This window comes from Nematolebias whitei, chromosome 10, assembly GCF_014905685.2.
Source record: "Nematolebias whitei isolate Nwh7 chromosome 10, NemWhi1, whole genome shotgun sequence".
NCBI classification, from domain to species: Eukaryota; Metazoa; Chordata; class Actinopteri; order Cyprinodontiformes; family Rivulidae; genus Nematolebias; species Nematolebias whitei.
In genome coordinates this window covers 18,558,984-18,564,569 of record NC_056507.1, presented here as the reverse complement: position 1 = coordinate 18,564,569, position 5,586 = coordinate 18,558,984, and the positions used below count along the sequence as shown (strand labels likewise).

Below are 5,586 nucleotides of genomic sequence, written 5' to 3'. Positions count from 1 at the left end.
GCTTTTCTATTCAAGATATCTTGAATTCACATTTTGACTAGTCAGAATGACATTCAAGATATCTTGAATTGTTATTCTGACTAGTCAAAACGTCACATATTTACGTAGCATTTTGGCGGAAAAATCATAAAGCATTGTAGCCTTTTTATTTTATAATCTGCTAAATCAGGTCAGTCCAACACAACGCTCGTATTTTTAACATGATTTTTAACGCGGCAGCTCGGATTATTTATTGTATCTGCAACAAGAAGACTTTTTTGCGACGTCTTTTTCGCGACAACCGGAAACCGACACTTCCTGCTTTGCGAGTTTTTGCACTAAGGAGAAATGTCTCTCTTTTCAACATCTTTGCTTAATTTGCCAACTTTTCTTTCACTGCTGAGGAGGAAATCGCAGCGGCGAATTCTCGAACTAATAAACGTGAAAGGATAAAAGTTTTTCCATGAAGAAAATCTCCACAGCTGTCAAGGTAAGAAAAGACGTAGCTTAGCGAGCTAACCGTTAGCTACAACATATGAAGCGCATAAACATCGTGATAAAGAAGCCTAATTTAGTGTGCTACATTATTTGGAGTGTTTGAGACAGACATCATATAACATTTTTTATTATATTTTTATGAGGTTCCATTAGTGCCAAACATATGTTTGTGTGTGTATGTAGCGTGCTGTGTGTAAGTTGATGTGTTAAGTGAATCCATCTATTATACAATCTATTACTTGTTTAAAGCTAAATATGTTATAACAAGTATTAATTTATTAATCTATATATATATATGTGTGTGTGTGTGTGTGTGTGTGTGTGTGTGTGTGCTAAAAACAGTTTTGTCCATTTTAGATCTCACTGTGTGTTGAAAAAATAAATGTTGGCTTATTTCTGCAGAAGTGCAGCTGGTAAAGGTTTTTGTAACCATGTAGTTGCACTTTTTTTTTTACCAGACTGCGCACTACTCCCAACTCCAGCTGCCAACTGGTCCTCCTGTACTGGCCCGCACAAGAGATTTACAAAGATGACACAGACAAAGAACACAGGTAAAAAAAATAAAATAAGAGTGGAACACATTCTTTTCTGTTACATTATTTAGTATATGATAGTTATGATTCTCATAACAATAATTGTAATAACTTTCCCACCTGTATATTATTAGTGCCATGTGAAATTTGTCATAATCTCAATATTACTTGTGTCAAATATATTTTTCTCTCCTAACTTGTTTGGAATGGTTTGTTTTTGTAGGTAATGAATAATGCAGGTTCAACCTCTATGAATTAGTAATATTTGCAAGTTAAGTAAAAATCTTAACTCTCAAGTCTGTCCCACTGTGTCCTACAAAATTGCTCATTTGCCTCTTTACTTTTATTTATTTTTTAGTTTGACATATTTTTATGCTTATTTCTTGAAAGGGAATCCATCCTGAACCTGCCAGCGAGGTGGTGGTGGTGCGAAAGCCCAAAACTGTGGTGAAAAGATGTTTGCACTCCACGCTTTACAGAGCTTTCACAGGTATAACCTTTGGGGTAATGTTTTTATGTCCATGTTTCCTTTGTCAAAACTTATTGTGATTCTGTCACTCGTGTGTTTGTAGGACCACTTCCAGATCCTGACATCCTGGCATCGGGAGAAAAACCACCAGCTGGAGTCCCAACCACTTATCACACTTATCCTAGAGATGGTCTCTCTGCTTTGGAGCTGGTACCATCCAGACTTGGGCCTGTGCCACAGGGTTCACTGAGGTCTCACCAGTGCCCACCTGAGAAGTCCTGCGTAGCATCATTCTGCACCACATGGCTCCAGACCTCCCTGCTCTTCCTTCGATGCTGCATAGTCTTCCCAACATGTGTTTTGTGCCCACACTTGATCAACTTATGCATCTTCAGTCTCTGCAAGTGTCACATGAAGTACAGGCCAGAACCAGGGAGCAGTCCAGATGTCCCGCGTGGGTACAGCTTTGACAACCAAAGCTTACTGCGAGCTGTTTCCGCTTTCCGTGTTGCTTACAGAGGAAGTGCAGAGGAGGAGTCTGCTGACAGCACTGGCAGCTCAGATGATCAGGGGGTACACTAAACAATAACTGTTGAACGGGTATGGTGTGATGAATGGATTGATGATTGATTGATTGATCAGATGAAGTCTAAACTGGACATGTTTTACTTCCAACACCTTCATCCATGTGTTTATATCAATGCAGCAAGAAACATAAAATTTATAAATCACCCTTTTGTTCCTTCATATTTTTAATCAGTCTCAATCTGTGTGAATCACTGTAAATACTATATCCTGATGCTGCTCAATGATCCAGGTAGGAAAATCTAAAAAAAAGTTAAGTCTAGTCCTCTGGACATTCAAAAAGCAAAACAAACACACACAAAAAGTAGAAACGTTTCGTGTCTCATCCGAGAGACTTCCTCAGTCTGAGGTGCTGTTTTCAGCTCAGTCTCTTAAATAGCACCTTCTCAGAGTGGATCAACCAGTTTGCTGCTGACAACCATGTGTAAATGTGTGAACCATTTATTACTTCATTTTATGCTTAATAAATGTTTTAATGTTAAATGGTTATTGTTGCACCGGGGTCTGAGAGAAATGTAATTTCAATCCTGTGTATGTCCTGTACATGTTGCAGTTTTTGACAATAAAAGTGACTTTGAGCAGCACCTCAGACTGAAGAAGCCTTTCGGATGAAAGACGAAACATTTCTACCTTCTTCTTTTTTTTTGTTTGTTTTGGTTTTTTGAATGTCCAGAGGACCAGACTTAATTTTTTAGATGTAAATACTGTAAATAGTTATTCATAAAAAATACATAAATGTGCCAATTTATTTAATTTGAAATTACATAATTTGATAAAATATCTAATCCACTATCAATTTATAGTGTACGGTTATAAAATGTTAACTTAAATAGTTAAATGTTTTTTGTTTTTACTAGATATTGTAAATTGCACTCGTTTTCCTTGTAATTCAACTGAATCAATCCACAAATTACAGAAAACAGTACAGTATGCTGCTCAAGTGTGTTTTAATTGAAGAATGTTTAAAATAATTCAAAACAAACTATCTACCGGTAACTACGTAACACTAGAACAATTTACATACATGTGACAAGCTTGGGTATGGATGTTATTTTTATTTTATAAACTTACTGCAACACAACCTTAGGACTTTCACCCAAGGACATCATTTATACACAGAAAAGACACTTGGGTTTGTTTACAAGTAAACACTGTGGAACAGAACCTACACAAGACTCAACTGTCACCTTCAACCTGGAATATAAATATGAAATTAACAAAAATAAATATGAATAATACTTAAGAATTGTAAAACAAACAAACATGAGCCTCACATTCACATACAAAAATCCAAAAGCCAGCCAGTCTTCTCTCAGGTAAGACACTGCCTAATTATGGTGACTCAAGCAGGCTGTGTGAGTGCAGTAAAGCATGGTAGGACAGATACGGTGGTTTTCTTGCCCCACAAGAACAACCAGGAACTGAACAAAAACAACAGCGCAGAGATTGAGCCATCTTCCTCACTGTCTAACGCTAACACTATAGCCACAGGAAGTTGTGGCATTTTCTAACAATGTTGTCCAGAACAGCTAGCGCCATTGCAGCCACACAAAATTCGTCAGGCAGCTGTTTGAACAGCTAAGTAGCAGCCGCGGGTCCTACGCGTCATTTCTTAATTCAAGATATCTAAAAGTGTCATTCTGACTAGTCATAATTACATTCGAGATATCTTGAATTGTAATTACGGATGTTTGACCCGTCAAATGACAAATAAAGTGACGTCATTCAAGATATCTTGAATTACATTTTGACTAGTCAAAATGTAATTCAAGATATCTTGAATTGTTATTCTGACTAGTCAGAATGTAATTCAAGATATCTTAAATTAGCATTCTGACTAGTCAAAATGTAATTGTGCCTAGTCAAAACTCAATTTAAGATATCTAGAATGTAACTACAGATAGTCAGACTACTCGATTTTATGTTAAAAGGGCTTGCCATAGGATGTTGTTGTGTGGGTTGCTCTGTCGGAGCAGGCCTTTCTGGAACGGACTGAGAACTTGTCTGGACTTGCCCTCCTCCTCCTGCAGGAGAGGAAGAAGAGGAGAACTAGGGAGCAGCTCTGGTAATCTGAGGCGGTGCTTGTAATGTCAGTGTTTTACTGCCTGGGTTCAAATAAGGTCATATCTTTAAATCACCGCTTGCTTGTTTTTCACACCAGTTCTGCAGCAGGGAGACCTTCACTGATAGCAACTTTTCCCCAGACCCTAATAAAACCTCAAAGGAACTGAAGAACTACACCTAAACCACGTTTAAAGCAAACTGGTTTATTTGGGACAATACTGAATCAAATGGTTCAGCTCTTTGAAAGCAGAGGTCTCTTGTAAAAGTTATGAACAATTACTATCTTACCTGTCGTAGATAGCTCTTTAAATTACTGCAATTTGGAGGAACACGGTATAATTTTGATTAGACTGAGAAGCTTTAGGCCAAAACCCAGAAAAGATTGCAGCCATCTTGAACAAAACACACATAAATTGTAATATTTTTATAAACATTTATATCAAAGGCAACTTTGCATGACATGGTTATTCCAGCAGAAATATTATAATGTTCCTGTAGGAAGTGCTACAGCTTGCTGCTGCTGATATTATCGCTTGAAAACAATTACTTTGTAAGTATCTGGTAAACTGACAACAGTTAAAAAGGTCTTCTGATATTGGACTAAAAAAAAAACAATAACAAATAGGAAATAAATAGGAAAAAAGCCCATTTTATGGATACTTGTCTTAGGACTTAACTTTTATGAAAATTACTATAATTTATTTTTATTTTTTTTATTTTTTTAGCTTTACATTCAGGGTATTTACCATCTAATTTTAACAAGCTAAATCTACCTTATCAAGCTGCTGTGACTTAATCCAACAATAACTTTCTTGGTGTCTTTAGCATTACTTGAGATTTAAAAAAAAACGATTCTTTACTTTTACAAAGAAAAACAAACTAAACTCGTTTTTCTCCTTCACTTAAACAGACTCAATAAAACTTGTCCTGTGATGTTCAACTGATGATTCATAAGTTTTTCGTATAAAGGAAAAATAAAACGTTTCAGACGAGTACAGATCTGTTCACGTGGTGGTTTCTCTCACACTACATCCCATAAACTACAGTAAAAAGAATGCAGGGTGGTCTTCATGCACAGACAGATAAACCTGCTGTAACTGAGAAAGATTTTTAGGTCATGAGTTGTGATAAACATCTTCTCACTGACATGTAATTATTGGTGAGCTTGAGACACCTGAGACTCATCGGGAGCTGCAGCTCTTGTTGGGGCTTGTCCTGCAGCCCAGAGGCTTTAAATAAGACAAACATGCAGTGGGGAGGGGCAGGAGAACAAGTTCTGCTGGGTGACCCTACAATGAAAACAGGTGAGCTGATTACTGATGAAACGCAGGTGTGTGAGGAGCAGGAGAATAGGTACAAATGGGTGACTGCAGAATTAAAGCAGGTGAGCTGATTACTGATGAAACACAGGTGTGTGAGGAGCAGGAGAACAAGTAAAGCTGGGTGACCGCAGAATGA

General features: G+C 37.3%; 1 long non-coding RNA gene across 1 annotated transcript; it reads left to right on the top strand.

Moving 5' to 3' along the window:
• Nucleotides 1-279: 279 nt before the first annotated feature.
• LOC119415588 lies at nt 280-2,153 on the top strand. Its single transcript, XR_005187064.1, has 4 exons — nt 280-469; nt 936-1,028; nt 1,401-1,500; nt 1,583-2,153. It is a non-coding gene; the product is annotated as an uncharacterized LOC119415588 (long non-coding RNA).
• The last annotated feature ends 3,433 nt before the right edge of the window (nt 2,154-5,586 follow it).